Source organism: Sus scrofa, unplaced genomic scaffold (assembly GCF_000003025.6).
Source record: "Sus scrofa isolate TJ Tabasco breed Duroc unplaced genomic scaffold, Sscrofa11.1 Contig2026, whole genome shotgun sequence".
NCBI classification, from domain to species: domain Eukaryota; kingdom Metazoa; phylum Chordata; class Mammalia; order Artiodactyla; family Suidae; genus Sus; species Sus scrofa.
The window spans coordinates 207,683-227,254 of NW_018085004.1; positions in this window are offsets into that span (position 1 = coordinate 207,683).

The window sequence follows — 19,572 nt, forward strand, 5'->3', positions numbered from 1 at the left end:
TAATGCAAGACATTGGAAATAAACTGGAGGCAAAGATCGATAACTTACAGGAAACACTGACCAAAGAGATACAAGATATAAAACTTAAACCAGAAGAGATGCAAAATACAATAACTAAAATAAAAAATTCACTAGAAGGAGCTAACAGCAGAATACAGGAGGCAGAAGAATGAAAGCGAGGTGGAGGACAGAGTAGTGGAATTTAAGGATGTGGAACAGAAAAGAGAAAAAAGATTGAAAACAAATGAAGAGAGTCTCAGACAACTCTGGGACATCGTTAAATGCACCAACATCCATATTATAGGGGAGCCAGAAGGAGAAGAGAGAGAGAAGGAGACGGAAAAAATATTTCAAGAGGTAATAGCCAAAAACTTCCCTCACAAGGGGAAGGAACCACTCACTCAAATTGAGGAAGCACAACGAGTACCATATAACATAAACCCAAGGAAGAATACACCGAGACATATTAATCAAACTGACCAAAATTAAAGACAAAGAGAAAATCTTGAAAGCAGCTAGGGAAAAGGAACAAGTAACATACAAGGGAACCCCAAAAAAGGTTATTGGCAGATTTTTCAGCGGAAACTCTGCAGTCCAGAAAGGAGTGTCATGATATAATTAATGTGATGAAAGGAAAAAACCTCCAACCAAGATTACTCTACCCAGCAAGGCTCTCATTCAGATTTGAAGGAGAGAGAAATCAAAACCTTCAGAGGTAAGCAAAAGTTGAGAGAATTCAGCAACACTAATCCAGCCTTACAACAAATACTAATGGAACTTCTCTAGGCTGAAAGAACAAGAAAAAAAAAAAGAGCCACAAAAGCAAATCCAAAGCCATTAATAAAATGGCAATAAGAACATACATATCAATAATTACCTTAAATGTTAATGTACTAAATGTCCCAACCAAAAGACACAGACTGCCTAAGTGGATACAAAAAAGACCCATACATATTATGTCTTCAAGATAACCACTTCACTTCTAGGGTCACATACAAATTGAAAGTGAGAGGATGGAAAAAAATATTCCTTGCAAATGGGAAACAAAAGAAAGCTGGAGTACCAATACTCATATAAGACAAAATAGACCTTAAAATGAAGAATATTTTAAGGGACAAAGAAGGACATTACATAATGATCAAAGGACTAATCCAAGAAGATGATATTACAATTTTAAATATCTACGCACTCAACACAGGTTCACCACAATACATAAGGTAACTACTAACAACCTTAAAAGGAGAAATCGAAAATAACACAATCATAGTCCGGAACTTTAACACTCCACTTACAGCAATGGAGAGATCAAACAGACAGAAAATAAATAAGGAAACACAGACCCTGAATGATACTAAAACCAGATGGACTTAATAAATATTTATAGGACATTCCATACAAAAGCAACAGAATACACATTCTTCTCAAGTGCACATGGAACATTCTCTAAGCTTGATCATATCCTGGGCTACAAATCCTACCTCAGTAACTTTAACAAAATTGAAATTGTATCAAGCATCATTTCTGACCACAATGCTATACGAATGGAAATCAACAACAAGAAAAAAATGGCAAAAAACACAAACATGTGGAGACTCAACAACATGCTACTAAACAACCAATGGATCACTGAAGAAATCAAAGAGGAAATTAAAAAAATACCTAGCCGCAAATGACAACGAAGATACGACACTCCAAAACCTATGGGATGCAGCAGAAACCATTCTAAGAGGAAAATTTATAGCAATACATGCCCACCTCAGGAAACAAGAAAAAGCCCAAATAAACTAGCTAACAGTACATCTATAGCAGCTTGAGAGAGAGGAACAGACAAGACCTAAAGATAGTAGAAGGAAAGAAATCATAAAGATCAGAGCAGAAATCATTGAAATAGAAACAAAGAAAACCATAGAAAAGATCAATGAAATGAAAAGCTGCTTCTTGGAAAAGATCAATTAAATGGATAAACCCCTAGCCAGACTTACCAAGCAAAAAAGAGAGAGGACTCTAGTCAATAAAATTAGAAATGAAAAAGGAGAAGTAACAACGGACACCACAGAAATACAAAGGATCATAAGAGACTGCTATATGCAACTATATGCCAATAAAATGGAAAACCTAGAAGAAATGGACACATTCTTAGAAAGGTACAATCTTCTAAGACTCAACCAAGATGAAATAGAAAAGATGAATGGACCCATCACACGAACTGAAATTGAAACTGTGATTTAAAATCTTCCAACAAACAAAAGTCCAGGAAAAGATGGCTTCACAGGTGAATTCTATCAAATATTTAGAGAAGAGCTAACACATATCCTTCTGAAATTATTCCAAAAATTGTAGAGGAAGGGCCACTCACAAACTGATTCTATGAGACCACCATCATCTTGATACCAAAACCAGAAAAAGAATCCACAAAAAAATAAAACTACAGGCCAATATCACTGATCAATATCAATGCAAAAATCCTCAACAAAATACTAGCAAACTGCATCCAACAATACATTAAAAGGATTGTACATCATGATCAAGTGCGATTTATCCCAGGGATGCAAGGGTTCTTCAATATCTGCAAATCCATCAGTGTGATACACCACATTTACACACTGAAGAATAAAAACCATATGATCCTCTTAATAGATGTGGGAAAATCCTTTGACAAAATCCAACACCCATTTCTGATAAAAACCCTTCAGAAAGTGGGCATAACGGGAATCTACCTCAACATGATAAAGGCCATATACGACAAACCAACAGCGAACATCATTCTCAATGGTGAAAAGCTGAAAGTATTCCCACTGAGATCAAGAACAAGACAAGGAGGTCCACTCTTGCCACTACTCTTCAACACAGTTTTGGAAGTCCTAGCCACAGAAATCAGAAAAGTAAAAGAAATAAAAGGAATCCAACTTGGAAAGGAAGAAGTAAAAGTATCACTATTTGCAGATGACAAGATACTATACCTAGAGAATCCTAAAGACTCTACCAGAAAAATGTTAGAGCTCATCCATGAATTTTGCAATGTCTCAGGATGCAAAATAAATTCACAGAAATTGATGGCATTTCTATACACTAACAATCAAAGAGCAGAAAAGGAAATTAGGGAAGCAATCCCATTTACCATCACATCCAAAAGAATCAAATACCTAGGAGTAAACCTACCTAAAGAAACGAAAGACCTGTATTCTGAAAACTATAAGACACTGATGAAAGAAATCAAAGATGACACAAATAGATGGAAAGATATACCATGCTCATGGATTGGAACAGTTTATATTATGAAAGTGACTATACTACTTAAGGCAATCTACAGATTCAAGGCAATCCCTATCAAATTACCAAGGACATTTTTCGCAGAACTCAAACAAAATAGTTTAAAGTTTGTTTGGAAGCACAACAGAACCAGAAGAGCCAAAGACTTCCTGAAAAAGAAAAATGGAGCTGGAGGAATCAGGCTCCTGGACTTCAGACTATACTACAAAGTAACAATCATTAAACCATATGGCACTGGCACAAAGACAGACATAGAGATCAGTGGAGCAGGATAGAAGGCCCAGAATTAAACCCATGCACTTCTAGCCAACTCATCTATGACAAAGGAGGCAAGAAAAGACAATGGAGAAAGGACGGCTGGTTCAATAAGCGGTGCTGGGAAAAGTGGACAGCCACATGGAAAAGAATGAAATGAGAACACTCCCTACCACCAGACACAAAAATCAACTCCAAATGGATTAAAGCCCTAGATAGAAGACCAGACACTATCAAACTCATAGAGGAAAACATAGGCCAAACACTCTCTGACATAAATGACAGCAACATCTTCTCAGATCCACCTATCAGAGTATTGACAATAAAAAGAAAAATAAACAAATGGGACCTACTCAAACTTCAAAGTTTCTGCACAGCAAAGGAAACCCTAAACGACACAAAAAGAAAACCCACAGAATGGGAGAAAATCTTTGCCAGTGAATCGACTGACAAGGGATTGGTCTCCAAAATTTATAAATACCTTCTGCAGCTCCATACCAAACAAACAAACAAACAAACAAACAACCCCATCAAAAAATGTGCAGAAGATCTAAACAGACAGTTCTCCAAAGAAGACATACAAATGGCCGAGAAATACATAAAAATATGTTCAACATCACTCATGCTTAGGGAAATGCAAATGAAAACCACTCAAAGGTACCACTTTACACCAGCCAGAATGGCCAGCATCAAAAAGTCTACAAACAATAAGTGCTGGAGAGGGTGTGGAGAAACAGAAACCGTAGTACACTGTTGGTGGGATTGTAAATTGGTGCAATCACTGTGTAAAGCATTATGGAGATTCCTCAGAAAACTAAACATAGAACTACCATTTGATCCAGCAATCCCACTCCTGGGCATCTATCCAGAGAAAACCATGACTAGCAAAGACACAGGTACTCCGATGTTCATTGCAGCACTATTTACAATAGCCAAGACATGGAAACAACCTAAATGTCCATCAACAGAGGAGTGGCTAAAGAAGTTGTGGTACATATTCACATGGAATATTACTCAGCCATCAAAAAGAATGAAATACCAGCATTTTTAGCAGCATGGATGGACCTAGAAATTATCATGCTAAGTGAAGTCAGCCATACAATGAGATACCAACATCAAATGCTTTCACTGACATGTGAAATCTGAAAAAAGGACAGAATGAACTTTTTTGCAGAACAGATGCTGACTCACAGACATTGAGAAATTTATGGTCTCCAGAGGAGACGGTTTGGGGGATGGGGGGATGTGCTTGTGCTGTGGGATGGAAATCCTATGAAATCAGATTGTTATGATCATTATGCAACTACAGATGTGATAAATTCATTTGAGTAATAAAAAAATGATACTACATGTAAAAAAAATAAAAAGAAAATGACAACCCACACAATGAATAAAAATGTGAAAATTACCTTACAGATATAGAGACCAGTATACAGAATATGGCCAAACTCTTAAGTCCACTATAGAAACAGCCCAAGTAGACATTGGACAGAGGGCCAGAATAGACATTTCTGCAAAATTAACCCAACTTTAGAGATCAAGGCCAAAGGGCACAGGAGACCAGTCTCAACATTAGCATCAGGGGGATGCAAATCGAAGCCAGCAGAGGACAAAACTTCTCACCGACTGGAGTGGCTGTTACTGATCAAATGAGGATGCAGAGAAGATGGCACATTCCTGTTTGACTGGCAGGATTGTAAAATGGGGCAGCTTCTATGGAAAACAAGTCCTTTCTCCAAAAGTTAAATGAAGTGTTGCCTCATGATACAACAGGTCCATTCCCAGGTATACACCCAAGAGAGAAGAGTACAGGGACACAGATAGATGTACATGCACATTCATAGCAGAGCTACTCCCAAGAGCAAAAAGGAGGGCCCCTTCTAAGTAGCCCTGGAGAGGTGGCTGGAGTACCAGGATGTGGTGATACATCATTCAACCAGAAAAAGAGGGAAACACTGCCATGTGCAGCAACATGGATGGATATTATGCTCAGGAAAGAAAGCAGACACTGAGACCACATTCTGTGAGGTTCCATGGAGGTGCTGTGTCAAGCAGATCCAGGCCCAGACAGAAAGAAGTCAGTGGCCCCCAGTGCTGGGGGAGGGCCCAGTGGGGGTATGTACTGATAGGAGATTTTTTTTCATGAGGTAGAGGAAGGCAGAAATAGTGGTGATGGTGGCATGGCTCTGCTAATACACTAAATGCCACTGAATGGTATAATGTAGCACCTGCAATTGATGTGTAAATTTTAAGACAAAGCTCTGAGCCAGATTTCCCACCTTCTGGGCCCCAGGAGGCACTGACGTTGGGAGTGGAAGGTGCACAGATGAAAATAAGCCCTTGTGTTCTCCCAGCCAAGGAGAGCCCTTTGCTCCAGCCCACTAAGTTCTTCCCTGACCATGTGCCCTCCCTGGATGTGTCAACTAGGGAGGCAGGGTGGGGTGTGGGGATCAGGGATCTCTAGGACAAGAGGATCTCATCTGTTCCATTCCGTTTTGGGTTTTTTTTTTTTTTTTTTTTTTTTTTTTTTTGTCATTTTGTCTTTTCTAGGGCCACATCTGTGGCATATGGAGGTTCCCAGTCCAGGGGTCCAGTTGGAGCTGTAGCTACTGGCCAATGCCACATCCACATAAATGCCAGATCTGAGCCAAGTCTGTGACCTATAACACCACTCACTGCAATGCTGGATACTTAACCCACTGAGCAAGGCCAGAGACTGAACCTACAACCTCATGGTTTCTAGTTGGATTCCTTAACCACTGAGCCATCATAGGAACTCCTGCTCCATTCCTCTTAATTCTCAGCTGATTCTTCCTGGTGAATCAGGGAAGAGTACCAGCCCATTGGTTGGTGGTGGAATTGGTAAAAGAATAGCATATTTGACCATAGGCAGCCTCTGTGTTATGAAAGCATCCCTAGGTTCACAGTTCTCAACTAGTCACAGGGGGAATGGCCTCATTTTCCCTGTTCACATGGTGGGACACATCTGTCCTGGGACAACACAAAGAGGGTCTAGCCAATACAGAACACAGCTGGGGTCTGTGCGTCAGATGACACTTGGAGAACTGGGGGACAGGATGCTGAAGTGGGTGAGGCCACACATGCTCACCCAGCTGTTGTCCCTGATCTCAGGTGGGTTGAATGGGAAACCTCCAGGATCCAGGCCAAAGAGGCTTGGAGGGACCATTGGAACATGGAGAGTTGCCTGAGCTCAGACCTCCTCTCTGGAACTGCCCATGTTCCTCCTTGTCCTTCCATTCACATCTCTTGATTTCTTCCTCCTCTGTCTGCCTAATGACTGCCTCCCACCACCATTTTTCCATATTCCTTCAACATCCACACTCATCCACAGTGGTCTAAATGCTGCATTCTGCCCATTCCCCAGGGCCCATGTTTCCTCCATCCACCTCCACAACAGTCCTCTATGTTCCTCCTCCCCACCCACAGCTCCTCCACCAGCCATTCACCCTTCCACCTCCTACATCCATCTCTCCACCTGATCCAGCTTCCTTGTATGTCCACCTCCTCCTCTTCCTCCTCCTGCATCCTCTCTCCTCGCTACTCCTCCCCACCTTCCCATTCTGGGCCAGGGGTCTGAGCTCGGAACTCAGGCTCCTCACAGGTATTCAGGCACCTCTGGAAGCATCCCGCACCCCATGGAGACTTGAGCAGGCTGCATCCTCAGTGGTTGGTGCTGTAGGTCCTTGTCACATTGGCTATAGACCAGAGAGGTTCAGGCTCCCACCAGTGACCTCTGCCCCCTAGTGTCAGTATGTGGTGAGGGAGCAAGTCACATTTACCTTTGTGACCTCTCACTGCTGGAGATATGCCTCTTTGGTGGAAATGCACCCAAGGATGGAGCAGGAGAGGTAGAGAATTGGGCAAGTGTCAGAGCAGGTCAGAGACTTCAGGGCCTCCAACTGCCTGGGGAGAAGAAAAATGTGAGTGCCAGGTAGCAGACAGAATTTTTGGGTTGCTGTTATCCCAACAATAATAGGGCTGAGGGCTGAGTTCACACTGAGCCCATAAATAAAGACTCATCATCTCCAGGGGCAGGGCTGTAACCCAGCAGGACAAGATGGCAGGGGAAGATGACATGGGAAGCTGTAATCTGTCAGATGGTGTGCCCGGGAACATGGAAACTCAGGAAGGTTTGGTCCCCCAACCCTCACCTTCCTCACTCTTCCTCTCTCCATCCCTCTTAGGAGTTCAGTGGAGATAATGATATGGACCCTAAGCTCCTGGTTTTTACATGACTCAGGCCAGCGGAGGACCACCCAGGTAGGAGCAGCTCCCAGATTTCTCTGGCTCTGAGAATCAAACCAGTGGCTCACATGGGTACACTTTTATGTGACACCACCTGGATCCCAGTAGATCAGGCTGTTGGCTGGCCTGGACCTGAAACTACTTCAGCCCCTTCTCCAGCTCACCTTCATTCTCTTCCATCCACCTCCACTGCTCCATCTCCTCGTGCTTGGTCCTCCCACTCTCCATCCTCCATATACATTTCCTCCATCATCCCCCTCCCCATGAGTCAAAATTTTATTTTATTCCTCACAGTCCTGTCTTTAATGCTCCTCATCACTCACCTGCTTTCTCCATCCTCCTGCATCCACCTTTCCTCCTACATCCATCCCTTATGTGGCTTGACCTTCCTTCCTCCCCATCCTCCTTCTCCACTTGTGCCTGCATCCTCTCCCCTCCTCCTCCTCCTACAAACTCTCCTCTCCCTCCTACTCCCCCTCTTCCACTTCTGGTCCAGGATCCTGAACTCTGACCTCAGGCTCTGGTCAGGGACTTAGGCACCTCTGTCAGCAGCCAACATTTCACAGAGGCCTAAGGGGGCTATGCACATGGTGGCTGGTGCTGGATCTCCTTGTCACCTCAACCTCAGAAAAGAGTGGTCCAGGCACCCACCATGGGCCTCATTACTTGATGTGTTGATAGGGGGTGAGGGCACAGCTCTTGCTCACCTTTCTGACTCTCACTGTTGGATGTGGACCTCTCCTCTCAAGATGGTAACAAGGTAACCAGGCAGGTGAGGGGATCAGATGGGTCAGAGCAGGGCGGGCAGGCAGTTGAGTGAGCATCAGAGCAGATCAGTTACCATGAGGGCCTCCAACTACCTGGGGACAAAAACCAGAATGGGTTCATAGCAGCAGATATAACTCTGGGGTCTCTGCTATTCCAATCACTATAATACCCATCCCACTGGACAGGAGCAGCACTGACTCCTTGACCTTAAAAGTGACTTTCTTTTCTGGGAGGGTCCTCTCTCCACATAAGGGAGCATCAACAGGGGCAGATGGAGTCTGGCTGGGCTTGAAATTTGTGACAAGCTGGTTCTCAAACACTTCTTGCACTCCTCCTCTCCCCTGCTGGATAGCAGTGCCAGGAGGCTGATGTGGACCCCAAGCCCTTGTCATTGGACTTGAATCAGGCCAGCTATTTCATACCACCTTGTCCTCACCCAGCTTTCTGTTGTCCCTGGGTCTGAGCATCAACCCAGAGTCTCAGTAGGGTACAAGCGTTGCAGGGACCCCATCTGGATTCCCATAGAGCTGGCTCTGGGATGGCATGTACCACTTGCACCCCCTCCATCCATCCACCTACTCCTGCTTTGTCCTCTACGTCCAACACATCCTCCACTTATCCTCTTCCTGCTCCTTTTACTTTCCTTCTTCCCCTCAACTTCCTTTCACCTTTCTTCTTCTTCCTCCCCCTCCTGTGTTTCCTCCTTCTTCTCCTCCACCCCCTGCATCCTCTCCCCTCCTTACTGCTCTTCCCCTTGTGCCCCTGCCACCCATCAAGCCAGCTGTCTGAATTCTGACATGTGGGTCCTCACATGGACTCAGTCACCATGGGCAGGCCACATCCCTTTGAGCCATGAGGGGGCTGCATGCTCCTGGCTCTTTATCAAGGCTGAGTTCAGCATAACCTTGGCAGATACCATGGAGGATAGAGCCACCCACCCTTTTGCCTCTGTCGCCAAGGGTCATTATGTAGTGAGGGTCCTCTTCTGGCTCATCTTTCTGAACTCTCACTGTTGGATCTGGGTCTCTGATGTGTAAATGGACCAGGGATCAGGTAGGTGTGTCAGACCAAAGAGGTCAGGTGACTGCAAGAGCAGGTCAGTGACCACAAGGGCCACCAATGGCCTGGGAACACAAAGAAGAGAGGATGCTGGGTGGCAGGTGGAACTCTAGGGTCATGGCTGTTCCTCCCACGATAGGCAAAGGTTAGATGTCAGGGTCAGTATTGAGCACATAACCAAGGAGGTTATCCTCTCCAGGGATGGGGCTGTAACATGGCAGGAGAAGTTGACAGGAGCAGGTGTCACCTGGCAGGGCAAACGGACCTTCAGTAACACTTGGACCCCAACTGCAACCTTCATTCACTCCTCCTCTCCCACTTATGGTTTCCAGGAGAGTACTCATGTGGACCCTAAGCCCTTGCAGTTTGACTTGACTCAGGCCATTAATTTGCCATCCAGGCCTCACCACGCTGCAGGATTTCACCAGGTCTAAGAATCAAACAAGGAGCTCATTCAGGTAAACCTTTTAAGAGATACCACCCAGATCCCAATACCAACTCCACTTGGATGGCCAGGACCCCCTGCTTCCCCTCCCCCTCCTCCATCTGTCCTTCAACCTCTTCCATCCATCCATCTCCTCAGTCCTTTCTTCCCCCTCCTCTATCTATTCCTCTTCCTCCTCCTGCTCTTCATGCTCTTCAAGATCCATCTTCCTTGCATCCTTCCCCTCACATTCATACATGTTTTATCCTCTTCCAATCACTCTAGTCCTTATTTCTCCACCTCATTCACTTCCTCCCTCCATCGTGCTACAGCCACCTTTTCTCCTGAATCCATCTTTCCTCTTGCTAGACCTTCCTTCCTTCCCATCCTCCACCTCCTCCTGCATCCTCTCCCCTCCTGAACTTCCTGCAACCTCTCCTGTCCCTCCTTCTCCCCCTCTTCCTTTTCTGGCCAAGAGTCTGAGCTCTAACCTTGGGCTCCTTGCAGAGAGTTGGGTGCCTCAGGAAGCAGCCCTTAGTTAATGGAACCCAGAAAGGGCTTCATGCTCAGGGATTGGTGCTAGAGGTCCTTGTCACTTCAACCTCAGACCCACATGCTCCATGCACCCACCACAGTCCCCTGTCCTTGTGATAGTCATAGCAGGTGAGGGTGCAACTCAAGCCCACCTTTCTGACACTCCTTGTTGAATGTTGGCCTCTCCTCTCAAGATGGTAAGAAGGTAAGCAGGTGCGTGTGGAGATCAAGTGGGTTGGATCAAGGCCAGAAGATGAGCAAGCTTCAGAGCAGGTCAGTGACCACAAGAGCCTCCAACTGCCTGGGGACCTGAAACAGAGTGGGTTCATTACAAGTTCATTGTAATTCCACACAATATTGGACCGAGGTCAGAAGTCAGGGTCAGCACTGAGCCCAAAATGAAGGAGGTCATCCTTTCCAGGGACAGCGATGTAACCCATCAGGGGAAGAGTAGCACAGACTGGTCTAGACTGGCAGGTGATAGAATGGGTACATGAAAATTTAGGAAAACCTGGTTCCTAACCCTGATCTTCCTTAACTCCTCCTCTCCCCTCCACCTTAGCGGTTCCATGGTGGATCTTAAGTCATTGCCATTGCACCAGAATTAGGCCAGCAATTTCCCACCCAGGCCTCCCCCAGCTCCCTGTGTTTAGTGAGTTTTCAGCATTAAATCAGGGTCTAAATCAACTATAATCTCTATCAACCCAACTTGGAACCCAAGACTGACTCTCAGGGATGGCCTATATCGCCTGCTTCTCCTCCACATCCTCTTCCATCTCTGCTTAATCCTCCTCCATCCACCTCTTGCACCATCCATCTCCTCCTGCTCAGTCCTCCCCCTCCTCCAACTCCTCTACCATAAATTGCCTAACAACTCCATTCATCTATTCTCTTCTTTCTCTTGCTTCTGTCTTCATTCCTTGTCCTCACTCACCACCTCCTCCCTCCCTCATCCTACATCCAAGTCTGGTGTAGCTGGACCTTCCTTCCTCCCATCCTTCTCCTTTCCTGAATCTGCTTCCCTCCCTCCTACTCCATGTCTTCCTTTTCTGGACCAGGTGTTTGAGCTCCAACCTCAGGCTCCTGACAGGGACTCAGGCACCTCTGGCAGCAGCCTGCACTGCAGGGAGCCCTGAAAGGGCTGCATGCTCAGTGCTTGGTGCTGGAGGTCCTTGTCACCTCCCCCCCAGCCCTGAGTGGTCCAGGTACCCACAAGTGACCTCTGTCCTTTAGGTGTTGGTAGGGGGTGAGCGTGAAGCTCCTGCTCACCTTTCTCACTCTCACTGTTGGATTTAGGCCTCTCCTCTCAAAATGGTAATAAAGTAACCAATCAGGTTGGGGAATCAAGTGGGTCAGAGAAGGTTGGGCAGACAGACGAGGAGGCATCAGAGCATGGCAGTGACCATGAGGGCCTCCAAATGCCTGGGGACACAAATCAGAGTGGCTGTCAGGCAGCAAGCAGAATTGTGCGTTCACTGTCATTTCACCTGCAGTAGAGTTGATGTCAGAGATCAGGGTCAACACTGAGTGCATAACCAGGGAGGTCATCCTCTACAGGGACAAAGCTGTCAGGAGAAGGTGACTGGGGAATCTGTAGCCTGGCAAGCAATGGACTTGGGCATATCAACCCTCAGGAACCCTTGGTCCCCTAACCCTGACCTTCCTTCATTCCTCCATCCTAAAGCTTTCTGGGAGGATAGTGATGTAGACCCTAAGTTTTTGCCTTTGGATTTGAATCAGGATGGAGTTTTCCCATCCAGGTCTCACCCAGCTGCCTGAGGTTCCCTGGGTCATAGCATCAAACAAGATGCTCCCTCAGGTACAATTTTTAAGAAACACCATTTGGAACTAAATACAGTAGACACTGGGCTGGCCTGGACAACATGCTTCTCTTTCACTCCCTCCTCCATCTCACATTTATTCTCTTCCATCCACCTCCTTCTCTCAACCTCCCCTCTACTTCCTTCCTTCTGCCCTCCACTCCCCTCAACCATTTCCTTTTACTTAGTTACCCTCCTGTATTATTATATACTCCTCTTCACTCAACTCCTACTGCCTAATTTCTCCATCCAACTCTGGTCCAGCTAGATCTTCCTTCCTCCCTATCCTCCCCACCCTCCTCCTCCAGCACCTGGATTCTCTCCCCTCACTCCTCTTCCCCCTCTTCCTTTTCTCAGACAGGGGTCTGAGCTCTCACCTCAGGCTCCTCAAAGGGACTTTGGAGTTCTGGCCCTGAGGGGTGCTGCATGCTGGTTGGTGCTGGAAGTCCTTGTCACCTCAGCCCCAGACCTGAGTGGTGCAGGCACCCACCAGTGGCCTCTATCCTTGAGGTGTTGGTAGTGGGTGAGGGAGAAGTTCAAGTTCACCTTTCTGACTCTCACTGTTGGACTTGGGCGTCTCCTCTCAAAAGGGTAAAAAAGTAACCAGGTGAGTTTGGGGATCAGGTGGGTCAGAGCAGGGTGGGCAGGTGAGTGAGTGTCAGAACAGGTCAGCGATGATGAGGGACTCCATTAGCCTGGGGACATAAAGCAGAGTGGGTATAGGGCAGGGGGCAGAACTCTGGGGTCCCTGCCTTTCCACCCACAGTGGAAATGGGCCATCCCTTTTTCCAGGAGCAGAAGCAAACTCTTGACATATAAAATGACTTTCCTTTGGTGTGAGGTCCTCTCTCCACACAGGGTAGTGTGACCAAGAGCAGGTGGAGCCTGGCAGACCTGGACATGGGCACCTGGATTCTCATGACTAGCTGGTCCTCCAACCCTGACCTTCTTTAACTCCTCCTCTACCACTATTGTCAGCAGTGACAGGTGGATACTGATGTGGACACTAAGCCCTTGCAGGTGGATTGGAATCAGGCCAGTGATTTCCCACCTCATCCTCACCCAGCTCCCTGAGGTTCCCCAGGTCCAATAATCAAACCAGGGGTTCATTTGGGCATGGCTTTTGCAGGGACCCTTCCCAGACCCATAGAGCTGGCTCTGGGCTGGCCTGGACCTGATGTTACTCCTCCATCCATCTATCTTCTCATGTTCCTTTGTCCTCCTCCTGCTACACTTTTCCTCCTGCTCTTTTGTTCCTTCCTCCCCTTCCCTTCCATTTTTCCTCCACTTCATCTTCCTCCCCCTGAAACCCCTCTGTCTAGTCTTCTTCACACTGTGCCCCCCAACTGGAGTCAGTTTTCTGAACTCTGACCTTGGGCTGCTCACATGAATCAGGCACTGTGGGCAGCAGTTTTCACCACTTGGAGACACAAGGGACTGCATGCAGCTGGCTCATAGTCAGGACTGGGTTTGGCATCATCTTGACCAGACCAGGGAGAACTGAGCCATCCACCTGGTTGTCTCTGTCCCCAAGAGTCAGTATGCAGTGCAGCTTTTTCTTACCTTTCTGAGCTCTTGCTGTTAGAGCTGGTCTCTGCTGTATAAATGGACCAAACTTCAGGTCCATGGGTCAGAACATGGAGGGCAGGAGAGTGTCAGAGCAGGTCAGATATCAGGAAGGCCTCCAACTGCCTGGGGACACAAATCAGAGAGAGCACCACACAGAGGGTGGAACTTGAGAAGTCTCTGCCATTCCACCTAGAATAGGGCCAAGGTCAGAGGTCAATGTTAGCACTGAATCCATAACCAAGGAGGTCATCCTCTCCAGCGACAGGGCAGTTAGCTGGCAGTGGAAGGTGACTGGGCCAGCTGTACCATGGCAGGCAATGGACCTGGGCACAGGGACCCTCAGAAACACTTGGTCCCCCAGCCATGACATTTCTTCACTCCTCCTCTGTTCCTTCCTATTAGGGATTCCAGGACAGTACTGATGTGGACACTACTCCCTTGCCAATGGACTTAAATCAGGGCAGAGATTTCCCACCCAGGCCACACACAGCTCGCTGAGGTTCTCAGGGTCCAAGCATCAAACCTGGGGCTCACTCAGGCACACCACTGAATCAACCCCATGCAGACAGCAGTACCACCTGCTCTGGGCTGGCCTGGACCCCCTATTTCCCCTCATCATCCTCCTCCATTTCTCCTTCATCTTCTCTCCACCACTTCCATCCATCCATCTTGTCCTGCTTATTTCTCCCTCTCCTCCATCTACTCCTCCTCCATCTACTTCTCCTCCTCCATCTTCCTGCTCTACTTCCTTCATCCTTACTCTTCTTGCTCTCACTCCTGTCTTTTTAACTCCTCCTAATTCACCTCCGCCCTTGAGCCTCCTGTATACACCCTTCCTCCTACATTCATCTCTCCTTGGCTAGACCTTCCTTCCTCCACATCCTCCTCTTTCTCTTCCTGCATCATCTCCCCTCTTTCCTCCTCCCACTCTTCCTTTTCTGGGCCAGTGGTCTCAGCTCTCACCTCAGGTTCCTCACAGGGATGCATACATCTCTGGAAGCAGCAAACACCCCACAGAGCCCTGAGTGGCCTACTTAGTAATTGGTGCTGGAGGTCCCTGTCACCTCAGCCCCATACCTGAATGGTCCAGGCACCAACCAGTGGCCTCTCTGTCCTTGAGGCATTGGTATAGGGTCAAGGGTGCAGCTCATGCTCACCTTTCTGACTCTCACTGTTGGATATGGGCTTCTCCTCTCAAAATGATAACAAGGCAACCAGGAAGGCGTGGGGATCAGGTGGGTCAGAGCAAGATGTGCAGGTGAGCAAACATCAGAGCAGGTCAGCAACCACAAGGGCCTCCAACTGCCTGGGCACACAAAGCAGAGTGGGTGCCAGGCAACAGACAGTACTCTGGGGTCACTGCTATTCCATCCACAGTGGAGCCCATCCCATTGGCCAGGAGCAGCCCTGAACTGTTGGCCTGAAATTTTACTTTCCTTTGGGGGAGCGTCCTCTCTCCACACAGGAGAGGGTGACCAGGATGGGATGGACCTGAGCACCTGGACCCTCACAACCAGCTGTCCCTGAACCCTGATCTTCCTTTACTCCTCCTCTCCCACTGCTTGTTAGCAGTGTAAGGAGGATCCTGATGTGAACATTAAGCTCTTGTGGTTAGTCTTGAATCAGGCCAATGATTTCCCATCCAGAACTCAATCAGTACCTTGAGGTTCCCCAGGTCTGAACATCAAACCGAAGGATCACTCAAGTGAAATATTTACAGGGACCCCAATATGACCCTCAAGGGGCTGGCTTGGGCTGGTCTTGACCTCTTGTCCTCCTGCTCCCCCTTACTGTGCTGGTCCACCTCCTGCTCATTTTTCTTTCCCTGCTCCTTCACTGTCCAACTTTCCTCCTTCTCCCCTGCACCACCTCCTCATTCCCCCATGCTCCCACTTCCATTTCTCTTCATCTTCATTTTCCTCTCAACTACCCCACCTTCCCCATTCCAGATGTCTATGCTCTGTCCTTGGCCTCCTTCATGACCTGGACACTGTGGCTGCAGTTTGCACCCCTCAGCACCCTGAGTGGCTGCATCCCCCTGGCTCACCTTCTGTGTTCCAGTGTTAGTGTCAGCTCAGCCAAAGCTCTGGGGTAAGGAAGTCACATGCCTAGTAGCCTCTGTCCCCAAGGTGCCCGTTAGGGATGAGTGTGCCTATCTTGCTCACCTTTCTGAGCTCTCACTGTTGGAGTTGTGCCTCTCTTCTAGAAACAGTGACAAGGTGGATGAGGGGGATGGTAGGTCAGAACAGGACAGACAAGAAAGCTCCAGAGCAGGTCAGGGACCATGAGGGCTCCCAAAGGCCTTCAGACAAGAAGAGGAGTGGGTGCCAGGCAGCATCAGAACTGTGAGGTCATTGCCAGTACATCCATGAGGGCCCATCTCATTGGTTGGCATCAGCCCTGATCCTTTCACCTGGAAGCTCTTGCCTTCAGGGGAGGGTCCTGTGACCAAGCTGGTCTCCCCCAGGAGGAGGCCTGGCCTTGTCCCACTGCCCCTCAGCCCACCTCCCCGGGTGTCCAGCACCCCTTGGAGGGGTGTGTATCACAGTTGTGCTCTGTTCCTTCCCATAGGACACTGAAAAGCTTTTGCACTTATACCAACACTAGGGATCATCATTAACTTGGGGGCCAGTATCAGTGGCTGTTTAACATGTGTATTGTGGATCCATCATGATTTTATTAAAGGTCCTTATTTTGGATCTCTCAGGTCTTTCCATTTGGCAAATATGCAGGAGCCCAAGGGGAACCGCAGTCCCTTGCTTTTCTCCCATTTGGAGATGCTGTCAGTCATCTCTGCCTATGGTTATAAATAAGGGTATTTGTGGTGTCCCACTGACCCCAGCTTCACTCTCTGAGACCTCCTGACCCTCAGACATTCTCTCTCAGCTCTGACAATAAAAGCTGTTATTCTGAGAAGTGCTTGTTCTCAGGGCTTTTGCTCTCCATCTGCATATTTCTTAGTAGTGAGGTCAATAGGCATATTTTATCTCTCCTCCCTTTGTGTTGTGACCTATATGTCACATCATTTCCCATCTATTTGCTTTTAAAAATTTGATTTGAAGAAATTCCTCACTCATAAGGACTTTAGAAGTGCAAATGTCTTCAGTTTAAAATTTTATTTAACTCCATTGAGTGCCCCCCATGCACAAATTTGACTTCTCTGTGTTTGAATCTGTCCCTTTTTATATGTAGCCTCTAGGATTTTGTGTGACTTAGCAAGGCTTTTCCTATGTATGTTATTAAGTTTGTTTGTCTTCTTGGCTGCCATGGACACCCCTCTTGAACATATTTTTCAGTTTTTCTAGCTATAGTTGCTTAGTTACTCTGCATGTGCACTTTTAACGCCACCCAAGCAGGCCTCCAAAGAGCTGGCATGACATTTTTCCTGGGCTCATCTGTGTCATCCACTTAGGGAGAAGCAGGTCCATGGAGGAGCCACACCTGCAGTGGACACTGATGGTGGTGGGCTTGAGAGTTACCTGCCTGGGCCTGGGGTGGGGTGTGAAGGCTAGAGAGACAGTCACATTACTACAGAGAGGGGTGGGTTTGGGGTGGGGCCTCTGTAACTTCTCTGATACCAAGAGTCTCCCAAAAAATAGCAACCTGGGAGTTCCCATTGTAGCTCATTGGAAATTAACCTGTCTTGTATCCATGAGGATGTGGATTTGATCCCTAATCCTGCTCAGTGAGTTAAGGATCCAGCATTCCTGAAAGATTTTGTGTAGATTGCAGGCTTGGCTCTGGCTGTGACATAGACTGGGATCTGCAGTTGTGATTCAATCCCTAGTCTGGGAACTTCCTCATGCCACACCTGAGACCCTAAAAAAAATAAAAGTAAAAAGAAAAAATATAGCAAAGTGATTAAGACCACTGGTGGACCCAGGCCAGTCCATTGTGCTGGTGGCCTGGATCACAGCAAAGTCACCTGGTATAGGTGTCCCCTCTAGCTCCACCTCCGACAGTGGCACATGTATGCTTTGTGGATGTGACAATTCAAATGTGCTGTGTGGGTGGGCATCTGGCTCCTCCTCTGGGCCCAGCTGGTCCACCCTACACATAAGCATTTCATCACTGTCACCCACAGCTTGGGGTGGATCAGGCATGGCTGCTCCCCAATCTCCCTCCCTGACCTAGGTATGTGCTGAGGGTACAGAGGGGTATGGGTACTGGTCCAGGACTACCCATCAGGGCAGGAATCCACAGCCCTTCCCATCACCTACCCTCCTAGCTGGTGGGGCTCAGATATGGCAACCACACAAAGGAAGTTCAGTCCCACATGGGCCAGAAGGTGTGGCTGCCAGCCCCCAAGGCTTGAGTGGCTGGGATCCCTGGAGTATCAACTCACTGCCTCTGACCCCAAGGGTGACAGATGGGGTCCCCCACTGTCAGGGAAACAGAGGAGACCTGAAGTTGACCATGACCATGGTGTGGATCCTTCTCAGCCAGCCCTCCTGCCTTGGGCTCTTGCCTTTAACTTGTAGCATGGCCCCAGAATAGCAGCCATACAGGCCTGGAGACCCTACTGACCATGCCCACCATGTCACCACCTTCCTTGGGACAGTTTCTTAGGGAGACCTGCTACCTCTCCCCTGTTCCAGTTTTCTCCTCACTCAGCACCTGTGAACCACTTTAAAACATGCTACTGATTTCCAATGTTCCCAAGTTCACATGGGCAGGGTGGCCTCTCTTATAGTCTCTGTGCCCTGGATAGATCCTAGAAACAGAGCACAGACCCCAGAATGAAATCCGTTTAAACATGTGTGATTTGAAGGCATAAGTTCTAGAGATGCCAGTGGGTAATAACACTGCCCTGTGATGTAAAAGTCAAAAGGGTAGATCTCATGATTACATCACATTAAAAAAGAGAAAAATGAAGTACAGTCAATGTAAAGTAAGACAGTAAAAATAAAGCCCAATACATTAGTCACTACAATAATTGTAAAAGGGCCTCACTTACTCTTTGAAAGTAGTGATTTTAAGCAAAAAAAAAAAAAAAAGTTCTACCTAAATGCAGGTAAGTCTGGCATTTTCTGTTGGAGTTAAGGATTCTGTGTTGTCAGTGCAGGAGCTAGAGTTGCTCCTGTGGCACAAGTTTGATTCCTGGCCCAGTAATTTATGCATGCTGCAGATGTAGCCAAAAAAAGAAAAAGGAAAAAAAATGTTTCAGAAACACATGTGTAGGTATTTCCCATAGTAGCTCAGCAGGTAAAGAACCCGGATAATATCCATGAGGATGCAGGTTTGATCCCTGGCTCTGCTCAGTGGGTTAAGATTCCTGCATTTCCACAAGCTATGGCATATGTTGCAGATGTGGTCCAGATCTGGCATTGATGTGGCTGTGCCATAGGCCAGCAGCTGTAGCTCCAATTGTACTCTTAGCCTGGGAATGTTAATATGCTGCAGGTATGGCCTTAAAAAGACAAAAAAACAAAAACAAACATATAAAACAAAACACATGTACAGCCAAAAAATATACAAGTTTAGTGGGGAGTGGCCCTCTTGGTTATTTCAGACCCAGAACACAGTGACAACTCTGTGGTGCTCTCAATACTTCCTCATTGATGGATTAAAAACCCATAGATTTTGAAAGAAGACTCATTTATCAAT